The following is a 19,594-nucleotide window of genomic DNA, read 5'->3' on the forward strand; positions in this document are numbered from 1 at the left end:
ATTTCCCCTTTGGTAGTATTTCATTTTCTAAATTTTGAGGCTGCTACAGTCAGGTCATGGACAAGGGCAAGGGACACGCTAGTTCTGATATTCGTGATTATCGGGAAGTTAATTGGTATAAATGAACCGAATCTCAGGCACGGACTGAAGCTCAACGCGCAGAAATTTGCCAGGTCAAACAATTTGTGAGAAGAATGCGAGGTATACGGGCCGCACAAGGGCATGCTGTACGTGATAATGAATAGTTCGTTGGCTATGGGGAAATGCACTTGAAGTTTATGAAATCAACGATCGAGTATGAAGAAAACATTAATAAGAGTTTCAACTCTGGTCACATTTCAAAGGAGGAACATGAGTATGAGTTAAATCAAATGTCTCTACACTACCACTTCATGGAGGACGAGATTGAGACGAGGAAAAATGAGTACGAGAATACAATTGCAAAGCGTAGGGCTGAAATGATACGTGAAGAGGACCAGGAGTGGGATGAAAAATATGTGAAATATATTGTCAAACTTGGGAATTTTTCTCAAGGACACGATGATGCTGGTATGGCTACAACCATATGTCATGGCACTCAGGGGCTCCACGCATTGCCATCGCGTGATACTCGGTCGAGTACGTACGCCTCTACCCACGTATATGGGGAGGGAGGTTATATGTATACATCCCCTCACATACAAGAGGATGAGGACGTAGATGATGAGTTTGATCAGTACGTAGTTAATCTTGCGGATGACTAAAAAAATTGAGAGCTTCATTCATTTTCCAATTTTCAGCTGCAATGTATTTCTCTTATTATATGTTTATGTAATCAATGTTCCCTTGCAATGTAATTTGTTCCCAATTTAAATGGAAAATGCACTCGTTATTCCATTTTTTTGTTTACAACTTAACAGAAACATGTGTACTAATTGTGATAATATTCCCAAAGTTGATGACATTTTCAGAAGTCGTTTTAAATTTATTTTTGGAAAAAGTTTCTTCCACGTATAGTACTGTTGGAAAAGTAAGTAGCACGTGAATGAAACATGCATGTAGTTTTACTTTCTGGTAACTTTATGAGTTTTAACTACTCAGAAATGGAAGTATGAAATGATGATAAGGAAAATGACAAGGAAATGAGTTAGGTATCCCGTGAATACACAACAGAAGGAAATGAAGTTACTTTTACGAATGCCAGTCTGCAACTGTAAAGTGGGAAGGGTCCTCCAGAGCTAGGTAGCCACAGGAAGACTACAACATAGTAATTGAGTAGTCTTGTGAAATCCAGTAGAAGTTGTAAAAGTTGTATAATGTGACAAATGAATGTTAAGTGTTTCGAATGTGAATGAGAAGTAAGTAGCACGTGAATGTTACAGACATGTCTACTAAATTTGTGTGGCCTTTCGTCCTTGTTCATTATCTAAATATGATATTGTTCGGAAGTTAGTGTTGTATACTAATTGAAGAGCAATGAGTTACACTCCTGGTGATATTATTCGAGCTACTGGTCGGAAATGGTTTTGTGATGACGATTTTAGGTATTCAATGGATCCAAATTTACGTTACTCAAGAGGTTCAGTAATCACGATGCATAGGGAGTGGGAATGGCGTGTAGGGTGTTTGCAAATATGTGTAGCCCAATGTCAAGAACATGGAGTGCGAGTAACTAAACAACGCGCCATACACATGCAGCGAGACACCGCTCAACAACTGGAACTAGCTTTATTCCGTGCAAGAGAGGAAGAGAATCGAATGAGAATGCGTTTAAACTGGATGGATCTACAAACAAAATGTTGGGAGTTTGCTAAATATGGTGACCATCATAGCGCAAGAATGTATCATCATTTCGCTACGAGTCCCGACTATATTTCCGATTGCTACTTGTCCGATGATGAGTAATATTTCCGAATATTGTATTTTGATAGTGTACTTATTATTTTGAGCTTTTGAAATTATTATGATAAATTTCTGAATAATTTGACTACTCAGATAGTGTATGAGTGTTTATGATAAATTAAGTATGAACTACTGTACAAATCTATTGTGACGTAGTTGTTAGCATGCCCTATAAATGTCTTGGTTATTTCAATTGAAAAGCATAAAATGGATAAGGATAAAAAAATAGCATCCTCAAGCACATCAAAGTCCATTTGGCGTCAGCTTAGTATCGCGGAATGTATTGGTCACGGAAAGAAAATGAAAGAAGATGAAAGCACCACAAAGAAGAAGAAGAATGTGAATCAAAACATTTTGGGCGAGATAAAAGCTGATAAAGAAAAGCTTTGAAAGGCTTACAATGATCGGTCCCTGTCGGAGGATGAACGCATCCGTCAGATCGATGAAGTGTACAAAAAATATGACAAAATGGAAATCAACCTGATTGAAAGAAAAGATAGTGAAATTACATAGTATGTTGAAGGTCATCAGGCCTTGCGTGACGTTTGAGAATATGAGGATGAAGAAGAGGGTGACGTTGTGGAGAGTGCAGGAACTGATGAGGATTAATATATCATAAACCTTGCAGATTTTTAAGTTATTTGTGATGTTTCTTGTATAATTTTAGTAACAATATGAATGCCTAATTGGATTCTTTGTTTTGAATGCGATAAACCTGATAGTAGTTCCATATTTTGAAGCTCGAATGGACAACACAATAACCAACTTTTGCATGTAATGTTCAAAATAGCAAGATAGAAAACTTAGATTATACAAATGACAATTGTAGTACTACATAGATGATGAAAGATAATTGGTGAAAAGTAAGACATGAAAATGCAATGAAGCTAAGAAGTTCACGTTGTTAAGTATGGGCGCCCTGGGCATTTCTTGCTACGCTTGGTGTGACCTTCTTGGTTGCATACACTACATTTCTTTTCTGACCGCGGACTATCAATCGCCGTGCGGATCTGCACCGATTGGCCCTTATCTCTGCGTTTTTGCTTATGTTTTTTCAATAAATCATCCGCCACTAACTTTCCATACCCCTGCCAAGGTAGGGGTAATTCGTAGTTCCGGTATTCTATTGGTTGGAACAGATAAATAATTGGCCGGTACAAGTTCTCCATTGTCTGGTTTTTATGGCAATTTTCAATGAAATGATCTCAACTCAGTCCATGTCTTATACAATCAGCCATTGCGTGAGAGCACATCATGTGATGGGTTTCCCATTTTCCACACGTGCACGTACGGTCATTGAGGTTGACGACCTGGGTCTTACCTCCCTTTAACCTTCACTTAGCAGTTGTGTATTAACGTGTAACTATTTTCAAGATCCCACGCGCACGGTGAAAAGTAATAACCGTATGACCTGTTGCCTTTCTTTGAATTTTTACTAACATGGCGGCTGAACGCGCACATAATTGTTGACCCTGTTGCACACCGTCATCCACTATATTTCTATATTTGTCAATAATTGTGACCGCCTTGTAGAAGAGGTACTCCATCATCGCTGTTACCGGAAGGAAACGATCCCTTCTTATATTTCCGTTGAAACCCTTAAGCATGTTTGTGGTTGTTTGACCATAGCGAACACCATTATCGTGGGAAAATGTCCACTCGCAGACCTATGTGCGCTGTTGACTATCCTGAGTGGTACGACAGAGTCACTAGGCATTTCATGATCAACCCCAGGATTTGGAGGGACCAACAAGGATTTCAGGGGTCGTAGGGACACCCACCAGTGGCTGTAAGATTTTTTCTTAGATTAGTACCTCTTCATTTATCACAGTTTTCGTTTATGTATACACATTTACATGTTGTTAGGTCACACACACTGTAGAAGGGGGTTGAATACAGTGTTCACTACAATCAAATCGAATATAAGAACTCAAGTAACAGAACATAGATTTTATTCAACACAATAAACTCTGTTACAAAGAACTGTTCTCTCTCAGTGATGAACAAATTATCACGAGAGCTGCTAGGGTTACAAAGAATAATATCCTCGAATAAGGTAACACATATAGTGTAAACCCTATGTCTGTGTTTATATACTACACAGTTACAAGATAATCTTCTAATTGATATCGAATATAATTCTGCTTCCTAATATATATCAATCAGTTATCTTTTCTTCCAAGTATTCTATTCTTCATAGAATTCTTCTCCATGCATATCTCTTCTTATGTTTGTCTTGATCTTCTTTTCTTTCAATCAGCCGCCTTCCTTATTTGAACGTCACTTTAAGTCCTGATATTATCTCCTGATAACCTAAGTTCTGACAACTTAAGTTCTGATATCTTAAGTCCTGACTTCGGTATAAGTACTGATTTCCAGTTAAATCCTGATTTGTCCTGTTAAGTAAGATCTGAAAACTAAACACAAATCATATTAGACATGACATCACAAATATATCTAACAATCTCCCCCAACTTGTAAATTAGAATAATATACAAGTTCAACAGATATTTGATGATGTCAAAAATATTAAGTACAAATGCATGAGAATTTGACTAGATAACTACAACTTACAGTCCTTACAGCTTTACCATCCTCAAAGTTTGATTTCAGCTTCAGTCTGTATATCCTTCAGAATTTAAGCAGTTGTAGATCTTTGACTTGGCTTCAATTTTTGATCTCTTTGATGTCAGGAGTTGTTCTGAGATAGTTCTTCAACAGACATCTCTCAGCATATTCAAGTTCATTGACCATCCTCCTTTTAGCATTTTTCAGTTCAACTGTATCTTCACCAGTTTGAAAGATAGCAGCCCTGAGATAATTTATTTTAGCTTTTCTTATATCCGGATCCAGTCTGATTATAAAGGCTTTATCAGACTCTATATTGAATTCAAGTCCCTTAATACCAGAAAATGTAGTGATGATCTTTGCGGTATTAGGCTTCATTTCAACAATTTCTCCACTGTGAGATCTGTACTTAGGACAATATGGGCTGTCATACTTTACAGAGTAAAACCTTTTCTGTCTTTGAATATTTGATTTTAAATAACCTGCAGCACCATCTGTTGATCTGTTTTTCTCTTAAGTAGAAATAGAATATGTTCCAGTTTTTCATAATACTTCAATGGAATATCATTCTTCCTGATATGAAATACCCTCCCATCTGTCATAAAGTATAACATCACATCTTTTTTCAAAACAGAGTGGTAAACCATTTGTACAGATTCAAGTTGATTCAATCTCTCAGGAGTTGCACCTACTCCTGGTTCACTAAAGGAAGTTGGATTATTGGTAGTGTTGTGTATTCTCTTCTCTTTAGAACTACCCAATCCTGATAAGTCTCTTGCTTCCTTTCCTTGAACAACTCTTGCTTCAAAACCATTTGATGTAGTCTTCAAAGGTTGAGTTTGTTGAGCTTTTGTAAAACCAGGTAGTAACATCCTTGAAGGTTTAACATGAGCAATGTCAGAGGTTTCCTTTTCTTTATCTTCTGATATCAAGCCAACTTGAGCTATGTCAGAGGTTGCTTGCTTCACTGTTATATCAGAACTTACTACATCTTGACTCTGAACAACTTGAGCCATGTCAGAGGTTGATTGAGAAATCTTCTTTTTCATCAGAGTACGACTAGTATCTTCTTCATCAATTATTTCTTCATCCATGATTGGCATGTATACCTTTACAGGTTCATCAATTTTTGCTTTGCCCTTGGATCTTGGATCTACCTCCACTTGTGATTTGGCTTTGGTTGCCTCAGTATTTGTCTTTTCTTTAATCACAATACCCTTAGGCTTTGGAAGTTTTTTTTCAACAATAGAAGCTTCAGACTTGAATTTGACATTTTCTGCTTTGAGTCTGACTTCTTCTTCCTTTAGACTTTTAAAGTCCATTCCTGGATTTTTTTGAGAAATAATCTCTTTGAAATTTCTTCATCAAGCTCCAGATGTCCAGTAGAACTTATCCTTTTACCAGTATCAGAAATTATTCTGTCTTTGATGAAGAACCTTTGCCTTGACCATGACCTCTACCCTTTTCAGAGTTTCCCTGGTCATCATTTCCATCATCCTTACCCTTCAGTGATTGAATAGATTTGTATTTGGACTTAATCACTTTCTCCCCCTTTTTGGCATCACCAGGTAGAAGAAGAGAGACAAGCAATTCCACTGAGGATTGGATCTCATTGATTTGAGTTTGCTGAGAAGCTTGACTCTTTAGAATTTCTGAAATCTGTGCTTGTTGCTTCTCCTGAGTCTGTCAAAGGCTGGCTTGAAAAATCCGTTCTTTTCTAATTTGGATAAGTGATTCTTGAATTTTGTTCACCTTGTCATGAGTTATTGAGTGTTGACCTTGAAGGTGCCTAGTACTCAATGCAGTAACTCTCAACTGTGCCTTGAAATCATCATTTATCAGCTTTAGCAAGGTGCTCAACAAGAATTTTTTCATTAGGAACAAAAGTAACTTTGTTCCACTCCTTAGTCCACTCCTTTCCTCTAGGAGTTTCACTCCAAGGTACTGGTGCATCCTCTCTAACAAACTTCTTGATCAAATCAGCTTTGTTAACTGTTTGTTGAGGTGCATGTCCTGAAGGACCAGCTGCATCAACATCTACATTTGTAGCAGCTTCACCAGTAATTTCAGCATTGTCATCAACATCCTCTAATAAAATAACAGCATGTGAGGCTATAGAGGCTTCAACATCATCCTCTAAATTCTGATATGCAACTAAGTTCTGATCATCATCCAAATTTTGATGCCCACCTAAAATCTGATCTTCATCATCTAGATTCAGAATTGGTGTTGTTGGAATATTGGCATTAAAATCAGCATCCAAAATTGGTGTTGTTGGTGGAGTGAGTTGAGTTGGTGGAGCTTCCAAGTACAGAACCGCAGGCACAACCGAGTTATGAATATCTATTTCAACACTTGTACCTGGGTCATCAGCATATACCGAATTAGTAATTGGAGACACATGAGGTGTAAACACTTGCTCTGGAATATCCTCTTGCTCTTGAATAGGAGACTTTGGAGCTTGAGTAAAGTTTGATTCAGCTGTGGGAAGTAATTCAATGACTATAGGTTCTGTTGAGATCAGAGATTCCTGACCCGTTTCATTAGCTGCTGCTTCCAGAATTTCTTCAGAGTGTGATGATACACTTACATCCCTCCCGGCTCTTTGCTTTTTAAGTCTCTTTGCAGAATTAGAGACTTTGGGAGCTTCATCATTATAATTTAGCTTTCTAAGCCTTTTGAGGGGCCTAGAACTCTCAGTTTCAGTATCATTCTGAGAAGAGATCTTCTCAGCTTCTATAACAACAGGTTCTGATAGGGGAACCTGGTCCTCATTATCTGACTCATCTCTTAGAATAATTCTCCTTCTCTTCTGCTGAGACTGAGGTAAAGTCTTTGTTCTCTTGGGTTTGGAAGATGAAGGCTTCACATAATGTGCTGAAGGTTGAGGTTGAGATGTTTGTGTTGGTTTATAATATTTCCTGATAGAGGGTTGAGTTGGTTGAGGTTGAGAAGTTTGAGGTTGTTGAGAGATGGTATGTTCAGATGGCTGTTGTGTTAGTTGTGATGAGTTGGTGGGTTGAACATCAGGGTAAACAGAAGTGTATGTTTGTGGATCAGCATTTACCAAGATCTGTTTTACTAACTGAGGAATCTGTAAGGGTCTCAACACTTGTTTCTTATTGTCAGCATTTAACAAATCATTAAAAGACCTTTTTGCAAGCTTAGAGGATGAAATTAAGCTACTGGCTGGTTGGGATTCATTATCACAACATAAACTATATATAAGCTGACAGAATCTAGCAAACTATACTATATTCCTATCTTATATCATCCTATCCCTTATGAAACCTAGCACAACACTTGTAAAATTAAAATGAGTTTGATGAATAAGGGCATACCCAATTTGCTGACTCATGATGGGAATAACATCAAAGTTGGAGCATTTATTGGCGAATGCCTTAGTGATACAATCAAAGAAAACACTCCATTCCTTTCTGATATTTGATCTTTTCAGTTGACCCAGCTTTCCCAAACCTTTCTCATAGCCCAGTCTGGCCAAAAGCTGCTGTAAAACAGGATCCTCCACTGTTGAGAATGTACAACCTTCAGGTAAGTGGAGAGCTTTACGAACTGCTCCAGGAGTAACCACATGCTCGACATCTCCTGATGTAAAAATAATGCTTGGAGTACCAACAACAGCACCATCATCAAAAAGCCCAGTTCGCCAAAATGTCAGCACTTGTTGGCTTGAAATAGTTTGAGGTTGGGTCAAAGCATACCCAATCTCACTATAGGCTAATAAATCTTGCAAAAAGTGCAGATCCGATGGAGTTTCAGCCTTGTGCAGGATTGCAGCATAGTTATTTGGTACAAACTTGGCTCCATCAACAATTAAATCCTTGGACGCCATCAGAAATAAGTGAGAATTTAGTTTGCCTGAAAGGTGTTTGATGAAATGTCTGTATAGAAACCGTCAAAAAATATGAGAGAGAATAAGAAAAGAAAGAGAGTGAGTAGAATAAAAATGAAAATAAAAGATTTGAAAATCTTTTATCTCTTTTACTTAGACACCCCACGTGACAACAGTTAATGAGAAGTGGAACAGACCTTTACGCCTGTTATCCATGCAACAGTTAAGGCAAAAGTTAATGGGCACGGTAAATAAGTAATGATTACTTTGCACGTTCAGTTTTTTTAAAAAAAACTGTTCCCACTAAATAAATGATTATTACTGCTTTATCTCACATAAACCAATATTCTAAAAAAAATATAACCGATATAACCGTTCAAGTAATGACCAAAAATAAATCAAGTAAATAAATACTGTCACGTAAGCATCGGAACTTGATTATTATCAGAATTTAAAAGTCATCAGAATATGGCTCCTTAACTCAAAAAGTGAAGGTTTATTCCTGTAATTCTTCACACAAATACTGATATGGGTACATCAGAACTTAATCATCAGAACTTGTCCTCAGAATTTAGGCAACTGACACTTAAACTGTTCATCTAAAGCAACATTGATCACCACAATAATTTTCATCATTCATAAGGAGTGTAGGTGTGTGCATTTAGCTAAATATCAGACAAAGAGTAAAGTCTGATTCACTTCAGTACATCTTAGAAATAAGGCATAACTAAGAACTTTGCTCAAAATCTGTCATTATTCTGAAGTCTACTAGAGAATGAGTTCATGCATGAGTCCACCTTAACTGTTTTGTGCTCATTTTATGCATCTTTTAAAATTCCTTTTTACAGTGGCTTCTCAGTGTAAGTGAGTCACGACTGCTTATCAGAATTTATGCTGTTATCAGAGTATTTCTCCAGTAATCAAAGAATGTGAAAAGTCACCAAGAAAATTTATTTTGTTTTTCTAATGCATATTACTTAATACCAGCAATGCACTTGGGTCTTCCCTTCCACATTTTTACTTTAGATCTCAAAGGAGTACCTGACATTTAATATTTGTTTTTTTTTCTTTTTCTTTTGATAAGTGAGGTTTATCAGCACTTAATACATCCATAAGATTTACCAACATCAGAACTTAACAGATAAGAAGCACTATTCTAGTTTTTGACTTAGTAATAAGATACACAAAGTAAACGTAACTAAGCTCAGTATCAGAATTTGCTAATGTTAAAATATTTCCACATAAACAATTACTTCATACATGGGATCATCAGTATGTTAAAGACGACTAGGTCAGCATCTAGCACAGTTATCCTCATTAGATTGAATAGTCACAGAAACATTCATATCACTATTAGAGTTTAGAAATTTACATCAGACAACAATCAGTACTTAGAAAATTTCAATTTAAGCACAGAATACACAAAGATAGTAATATTTGTAAATACTGATCTTAAAGTCTGATGTATCAGAACATAAACTAAGCAGATTTAGAGAAAGAACCTGAAACCATTCCAAGTTCATTTACCAATCTTGTAAAAGTAGCTTCACATAGTGGTTTTGTGAAGATATCTGCTAGTTGTTGATCTGTTGGAACAAAATGCAATTCCACTATACCTTCCATCACATGCTCCCTTATGAAATGGTACCTAATGCTGATGTGCTTTGTCATTGAGTGTTGAAATGGATTACCTGTCATAACAATAGCACTTTGATTATCACAGTAAATAGGGATTTTAGAATATGTTAACCCATAATCCAGTAACTAATTCTTTATCCAAATAATCTGTGCACAACAGCTTCCTGCAGAAATGTATTCTGCTTCTTTTGATGTGGAAATTGACTTTTGTTTCTTGCTAAACCAAGAAACCAATCTGCCTCTAAGAAATTGGCAGCTTCCACTTGTGCTTTTTCTGTCAATTTTGCATCTTGCAAAATCTGCATCTGAGTAACCTATTAGCTTAAAGTCTGATTCCCTAGGATATCACAATCCCAGATCAGCTGTACCCTTAAGGTACTTGAAAATTCTTTTTACAACTGTTAAGTGAGGTTCTCTTGGATCTGCTTGAAATCTTGCACAAAGACAGGTAGCATACATGATATCAGGTCTACTTGCAGTTAGATAGAGTAATGAACCAATCATACCTCTGTAATCAGTAATATCTACTGATATACCAGTATCCTTATCCAATTTTTTTGCAGTGGCCATAGGAGTGGATGCACTTGAACAGTCTTGCATTCCAAATTTCTTCAACAAATTTCTAGTGTACTTAAATTGACAAATAAAAGTTCCTTCTTCATTCTGCTTGAATTGAAGGCCCAGAAAATTGCCGAGTTCTCCCATCATACTCATTTGATATCTTGACTGCATTAGCTTGGCAAACCTTTTACAAAGTCTGTCATTTGTAGAACCAAAAATGATATCATCAACATATATCTGCACCAAAAGTAAGTCATTTCCATGGTTGAGATAAAACAATATTTTGTCAATAGTCCCTCTGTTAAATCCACTTTCCAGAAGAAACTGAGCTAAGGTATCATACCATGCTCTTGGAGCTTGCTTAAGGCCATAATGTGCTTTATCAAATTTATAGACATGATTAGGAAATTTGAATCTACAAAACCTGGAGGTTGTTCAACATATACTTCTTCTTCCAATTCTCCATTAAGAAAAGCACTTTTTACATCCATTTGAAAGACTGTAAACTTTTTGTGAGCAGCATAAGCCAAAAATATCTTTATGACTTCCAATCTAGCAACTGGTGCAAATATTTCATCATAATCAATTACCTCTTGTTGAGAATATCCTTTTGCAACCAGCCTTGCTTTATTCATTGTAATTATGCCATCACTATCAGTTTTGTTTCTGAACACCCACTTTGTACCAACAATAGATATGTTCTTTGGTCTTAGCACCAGGGTTCAGACTTTATGTCTTTCAAATTCATTTAACTCTTCATGCATTGCTTGCACCCAATCAACATCTTGAAGAGCTTCTTCCACTTTTTTTTGGTTCAGTCTGAGAAAGAAAAGAGTGATAGAGACATTCATTTGATGTTGATGTTCTAGTTCTTATACCTGCTTCAGGATCTCCAATAATCAAGTCAGGTGTATGTGCTTTAGTCCACTTCCTTGCAGATGGAAGATTATCTCTAGAATTGGATGCTCCCCCATGATCCATGCTGTCTTCATCAACATTTTATGATTCTCCCCCTGAAAGTATGCTCTCTGAGTTGGATCCTTCAGAATTTGAGTTTCCATAATTATCAGAACTTGAGTTTCCAGGATTATCAGAACTTGGCCCATCAGAACTTGATAAATCAGAACTTGAAGAGCCTGTTCTTGGTTCTGATGCTTCTTGAGATGTGGTTGTATCTTCAATATGGCCCCCTGCACAGGTGCATTTTCCTTTAGCGTAATTACCGCAGTTTCAATAACATTAGAGTAACCCATCAGAGTTTGCAGTATCAGGATTTACACTGTCAGGATTTACAGAGTCAGAATTTAAAACTTCATTCTCAAATCTCAGCTGATCATGATCATTGAAATCTTCAAGTCCTGTAATCATCTTATCATCAAAAGAGACATTGATAGATTCCATGACAACCCTTGTTTTTAAATTGTAGACTCTGAAGGCTTTTGTGGAAAGTGGATATCGAACAAAAATTCCTTCATCAGCTTTTAGATCAAATTTAGATAGCTGTTCAGGATGAGTCTTAAGAACAAAATACTTTCATCCAAATACATGAAAATACTTCAGATTTGGCTTCTTTTTCTTCACCATCTCATATGGTGTCTTTCCATGTTTGTTAATAAGTGTTGCATTCTGAGTAAAACAAGCAGTCTGCACAGCTTCAGCCCAAAAATAGGTTGGTAACTTTGCTTCATCAAGCATAGTTCGTGCAGCTTCAATAAGAGTTCTATTCTTTCTTTCAACAACTCCATTTTGCTGTGGAGTTCCAGGAGCAGAAAATTCCTGCTTAATTCCTTGGTCTTTGCAGAACTCTTCCATGATCAAATTCTTGAACTCAGTGCCATTATCACTCCTTATGATTTTCACAGAGTCTTTAACCAATTTATCCGGTTGTTTGACATGATCAATCAAGATAGATGCAGTTTCACTTTTTATGTGCAAGAAATACACCCATGTGTATCTGGTGAACTCATCCACTATGACCATAACATATTTCTTCTTTGCAATAGACATGACATTCACTGAACCAAATAGATCAACATGTAGTAGGTGATAAGGCTCAAGAATTGAAGATTCAGTCTTGCTCTTGAATGAAGATTTTCTTTGTTTTGCCTTTTGACAGGAATCACAAAGGCCATCGGGAGCAAATATTGAGTTTGGCAGTCCTCTCACAAGATCTTTCTTGACAAGTTCATTTATATTGTTAAAATTTAAATGAGAGAGTTTCTTGTGCCAATCCCAGCTTTCTTCAATTGATGCTCTGCTTAACAGACAGATTGCAGAACCATCAGAACTTGTTGAAAGCTTGGCTTCATAAATGTTACCATGCCTGTATCCTCTCAGAACAACTTTTCCTGTAGATTTGCTTACAACTTCACAGTGTTCTTTAAAGAAATCCACATGATAACCTCTGTCACAGATTTGACTAACACTCAGCAGATTGTGTTTAAGTCCTGAGACTAGAGCTACTTTTTCAATGATGACATTCCTAAGATTGATATTGCCATATCCCAGAGTTTTTCCCATGTTTCCATCTCCATAAGAAACACCTGGGCCAACTTTCTCCACAAAGCCTGATAATAGGGCTTTATTTACAGTCATATGTCCTGAACATCCACTGTCCAGAACTAGGATGTTTTTCCTGTTGCCCTGCAATCACAAAGACTACTAATGATTAGTTTTAAGGATCCAGACTTGCTTGGATCCTTTGGCCTTATTAAGTTTGTTAACATTTACAGCGGATTTAACATCAGAGTTTATGTTAACATTTTTCTTATCAGAATTTACAGTATCAAACTTTGCATCAGAACTTACACTAGAAGGAATAATCCTAACTTTCTTTAAAGAAGGTTTTATTTGATAATAATCATAGTACAAACTATGATATTCCTTACAAGTATAAATGGAATGTCATAAACTACCACAATGAAAACAAGGATTTTGTGGCCTATATCTAACAGACTGACTCTTAACTCCTGATTTTGAAGGTAAGGAGTTAATGTTCTTATTCTTCCTGTAAAAAGAAGCCAAATGGTTAGAATTTCCACAGTTATAACATTTCTTTCTAGGAGCATTAGGAACAGGCTTATAATCATTGCTTTTATTCACACCTTCCTTTCCATTCCTATTTTCCTAGGTGGCTTTACCTTGTTTACATTCTTAACATCTTTCAGCTTATACTTAAGCTGCTTCTTTGTCATTAAGCCTATGTTAACTTCAATTGGCTTATCCTGTTTTGGTTTGTCAGAAGTAAATTTCTCTTTAACTTCTGATTTATCAATATCAGACTTTACATCTACAAACTTAACAGGATTTACCTTTGGCTTTTGTTTAACAGCTATAGGCTCAATTTCTACAGTTCCTTTATTATTCTTATCATCTCCATAACCTAAGCCCTCTTTCCAGTTTCCTCTACTTAACAAATTCTGAGTTGTTCTGCCAGAGTTAATCCAAGTCCTGATAAACTCTCTTTCCTTTTCTAACTCAGTTCTTAGAGATTCATTCATTTTAAGCACTTCATCTTTAACATAGAAAGCATCATCTCTATCTTTCGGAGTTTGATGGAACATAACTAACTCTTTTTCTAAATAATCATTCCTCTTTTTATAAGCAAGATTTTCAGAAGTTAATCTTTCAAATGTTAAAGTTTGATCTCTATAACTAATGAACATGGTTTTAAGACATCTTCTCAACTCAGTAATATCATCACTATGAAAAGCATAAGTTGTTTGAGGTACCTTTAACTCAGCAGCTTCAGAACTGCTATCAGCATTTGCCATCAAGGCATAGTTCACCTCACTTTCAAAATCTGAAGTGTCTGTCCAACGTTTCTTCTTTGTGACAAGAGCCCAGCCTTTGTCACTTTTTCCTTTCTTGCAATCAGGAGATATGTGGCCTTTTTCACCACAGTTGTAGCATTTGACATTTGAGTAATCTCCTATGTCAGACTTTCCTCCTTTGCCTTCAGATTTTCTGAAACCTTTCTTATCAGAACTTGCACTTTTCCTGGAAAACTTCTTTCCCCTTCTGAATTTCCAGTATGCAATCTTTGTGATTCCTTTCACCATAAGAGAACACAGCTTCATCATCTCTTCATCAGCATCCATCTCAGATAAACTTTCAGTTTCTGAATCCTCATCACTATCAGAACTTGATGACTCAGTATCAGACTTTGTGATGAGTGCCTTTCCTTTGCCTTTCTTTGAGACAGCCACTTTAGGGGATTCCTCCTCAGCCTTAAGAGTAACTGTCCTTGATTTTCTCCCATTCCTCTTACTTCTTTGTTCCATCTCAAGTTCATGAGTCTTGAGCATACCATAAATTTCATCAAGAGTAGTTTCATCAAGAGCATAGTTGTCTCTTATAGTAGTTGACTTCAATTCCCAAATTTCAGGAAGATCTAAAAGGAATTTAAGATTAGTATCTTCAAGATCATATTCCTTATCCACCAGTGACAGATCATTCAAGAGTTTGACAAATCTGTCATATAAGCCAATTAATGACTCATCAGGTTTTGAGTCAAAGTGCTCATACTCTTGAGTGAGTATAGTCTTCATGTTCTTCTTAATTGATTCAGTTCCCTGGCATCTTGTCTCCAAGGCATCCGATATCTCCTTTGCAGTCTTGCAGTTAATTACCCTGTTTGACATGACATTATCAATAGCACTATGCAGCAAATGTCTTACCTTTGCATCCTTTGCAATAGATGAGATATCTTCAGCTGTATATTCACTTTTCTCCTTTGGTACAGACTATTCTGGCTGATCTACAACTACAACAGAGAGCTTGGTTGGCTTATGTGGTCCTTCATTAATTATGTCAAGGTATCTGGATCTGTAGCTTCCAGAAATATAGACATCCTCACCTTCCATATGGAATACTCAGAAGGTTTCAGTATGGGAACCCTAATAGTCTCATATCGATTATGGATTTGAGTCTTTGGAGTTTCTTCAGTTTTGGTGGGCTTGGTTGGAGTTTGTGTTACTTCAGACATGATTGTTTTTGGATCTTAAACTGTTTGTGTGTTAACTGAATCAATTATGATACCACTTGTTAGGTCACATACACTGTACAAAGGGGTTGAATACAGTGTTCACTACAATCAAATCGAATATAAGAACTCAAGTAACAGAACACAGATTTTATCCAACACAATAAACTCTGTTACAAAGAACTGTTCTCTCTCAGTGATGAACAAATTATCACGAGAGCTGCTAGGGTTATAAAGAATAATATCCTCGAATAAGATAACACATATAGTGTAAACCCTATGTCTGTGTTTATATACTACACAGTTACTAGATAATCTTCTAATTGATTTTGAATATAATTCTGCTTCCTAATATATATCAATCAGTTATCTTTTCTTCCAAGTATTTTATTCTTCATTGAATTCTTCTCCATGCATATCTCTTCTTATGTTTGTCTTGATCTTCTTTCCTTTCAATCAGCCGTCTTCCTTATCTGAACGTCACTTTAAGTCCTGATATTATCTCTTGATAAATATCTCCTGATAACCTAAGTTCTGACAACTTAAGTTCTGATATCTTAAGTCTTGAGTTCAGTATAAGTACTGATTTCCAGTTAAGTCCTGATTTGTCCTGTTAAGTAAGATCTGAAAACTAAACACAAATCATATTAGACATGACATCACAAATATATATAACACATGTTGTCAATACATGTTGAGGGGTTGTCCGCTGCCTACCACCAGATTCAGGAGTCCGGCATGGCTGAGGATGATGATAATGTGGATGAGGCGCTTCAGGGTATACATGGCACAGTAGATGTCATGGGTTTTCCATATCTTCTATCGAGGCCCCCTCATCCACCTCCTGCTACCCCACGTACTAGCGGTGCTCATGCCCGTAGGCCAGGTACTGCACTTGTTCATGTTACACCAGCTCCTCGGGATGGTTGAGAACCTTGGCCTCGTCCATCAGGTGGAGGGGGTTCTTCGTTGTACACCTCCTCTGGCTCAGGTTGGGAGCATAGCTTTCAGGGGCATGGACATACAGACCATACCTGGGACCACTTTATTTAGGGAGAGGGAGATCCTCATACGTCTACTTGGGGTCACAATTCACAGGTGCATGATGTTGGTGGGTCTTCTTGGGGGCAGAGCACTCAGAGTCATGATACGGGTACATCTACTTTTGGCCACCCTACTCAGGGCCACAACCCTTATGTCGGTGCATCTACTATGGGTCACACTACTCAGGCCTCTTATGCTGTTCCTAGTGCCTGGGCTACTGGATCCAGTTGGGGCCATTCTACTCAGACTAATTACGGTCATCTGGTTCAAGCTTTTCCACAGCCTGCATACAGTTTCCCGCCCGAGACAGGTGGTTCAGGCTTCTCTTTCCAGACCCCGCCGAAGCCCCATGGTTAGTACGTGATTCCTCCGCACCGAGTAATGAGCAGGGGCGTGAGATGCATACACACCCTATCATGCAGGATGCAGATGTGGATGGTAACAGTGATGAGCAGGATGACGATGATGAGGAAGCTAATCCTCCTATACAGCTCAGACAGCAGCCCTGTAGAGCAGTGAAAGGAAAGGGGAGGCTATGCCACACCGGAGGGAGGTTCTGTGGCTGATCAGTACTATTTCCCATATTTGCAGACTTGTTATTTTTAAGTTTGCCATGTTTTCATTACATATTCAGTTCAGACTTATTTTCTTACTCCACAATCTAGTCACTTCAATTCACAATATTACATTTCAAGGTGTTCCGTAAGTAATATTCAAAATGTACATACTTAAAGAAATTAAAACTGTCACATTCTGCAAATAACGTTAAACAGATGAAATAAAATAAATAAACTAATACATGAACGAAAACATAATAAGTGAAATGGAAACACAATCACAACATGACGACCATCAATGCAATGACTTTAATTGATTTCATCTACAAAAAATGATAACTTCTATCAAATAGTTATACTTTCCTCTATATTTCATTAATATAATTTGACATCCACATGGCCCTTTTCAGTATTCCTCCTGCACAATTATTTAATTTGCTTGCACGTGCTTTCTACTATGTACTCGCGGGAAAGGGTCTATAAATTATTGTCATATTTCACATGGGTGGCAGTAAAGACATGTACATCAACAATACTAACAGCCTGTACATCTTCATTACTTTTATGTTCCACAACTGTTAGTCTTATCAACTTTTCTTTATCACCCGACTACTTACACTATATAAATTATACACCCTCACACATATTACATCCAAGCAATACTACGATGTCATTGTCCACAAATTAGAAGTGGTTGCTATGTGAAAGAGATGACGATTACCGTAGTCTTAGGGTAAGCGATCCAGTGGAGTACTTTGCTGGTGTACGCCGAGAATGGGCATTTCGACATGAAGAATCTGAAAGCCTTACACATGATCTGATTGCGATGAGTGTAAGGGTTCCGCTTCGTCGTTCTCCATCCATATATCCTCGCCCTCATGAGAATCTTCCTTGGTCTGAATTTAGGCGAAAAGTGGTTAAAGCCGTGACCCGTATTCGACGGGAAAATAATAGAATGTTGATGTGTAGGAGTCGTTATTATATGTTCGAACTTACACAAGATTCAGTTCGTGCTTCTGGTAGAGAGCTTACGGAAGCCGAACAACACAGACTATTACAAAATGAGGATTACATTTCCGATGATTACATGTCTGATGAACAAACTTGACAAGAATTATCGTGTTCTGATTTGAGTGGCCTTTTTTTCCTTTTTGGATTTATGCATTCTAGCTCTATATTAGTCGTATCTTTCTTTGTTGTAATATTATTTATTATCATTAATAGTTGAGTGCTCATTTCAATTTATTTTGGAATTACTGCTTCATATTAGTAAATAGTTGAAACCACATGCAAGCATTTTCAATAATTTGAGATAAACAGTGAAAAAGTTAAAGTGGAATGACACTTTCAAACAGTACATGACAAGTCAAATCCTACATGAAATAAAGAGGAAAAGATAAGGCTTTGTATGTAAAGTCATTGCATGTACAGAGTTTCACTGTCACTTTAAAGCAGATAATGAATCCATAATTTTGAAAATAATGCAGGTGAGAGCAACAATGACAAGTCACAATCAAATTTTGAATATGAACTATAATTGTATAGTATGTTTAGCACGTGAACTGTCCTTCTAATTACCTCATGTCTTCTTTACCAAATCACTTATAAATAGAGATTTACAACCTCATGAAGTCACACTCGTCAAAAGTAATTATATCTTCACTCCCAAATTTGGATTATTTTTTTTGTGAAAAATTAGCTGTTGTAGCGCACTACTGGAAGGGTATTGACGCATGAAGGCGATTTATCAAATGTCCCGACGGTGCTTACATTTACGAACGTTGGATCGAAGAGCCGCTTGAACCCCGTGCAGCATTTCTCATTGAAATTCTTAGGGAATAAATTACCACAGAGAATGTAGCCCACTCTGCAGAAATCCGCGAGTTGCAGCGTGAACTTGAGAAGTCAACGAGGGATTGCAGAGAATGAAGGCGTTCATCAAGTCCCATACCTGGAACATCAATGAAGATGATGATGACTCCGATGATGCAGATGACTGATCCGGTTCATATATTTTTTGGCTCTTAATATTTGTATTATTGCATCATACTCATTTTTATTCATATATCGTCTTATTATTCTGTATCGAACTACGCACAGTTTTTTAACTGTGTTTTATTATGTAACTGATGTTATGTCATAGAATTTGTATTTCAAGTCAAGTATTCATTATCAGCAAATTAGTACATATCAAATATAAGGCCTCGTCAACAAAAAATATTCCCCCATGATACACTATTCCATGAAACTAAAACATTACAAAACAAAATTTAAAATTAAAGTAAAATTTACGTACTACAAATAGGTTTACATCACTAGTCAACAGAAAAAAAAATTAAACCGAAATAATTTTCTACGAATTAATTATGGGATTTGTTAAACATGCCCCCACATAACAATTGCACACTCGAGTACCTTGTCACCCTTTTCAAAGCCAAAAAAATCATATATAAACTATATTTTTTTAAAAACAAAAAATACGTACTAAAAAAAGGTTTACATGACTAT

Source organism: Apium graveolens, chromosome 1, assembly GCF_009905375.1.
Source record: "Apium graveolens cultivar Ventura chromosome 1, ASM990537v1, whole genome shotgun sequence".
NCBI classification, from domain to species: Eukaryota; Viridiplantae; Streptophyta; class Magnoliopsida; order Apiales; family Apiaceae; genus Apium; species Apium graveolens.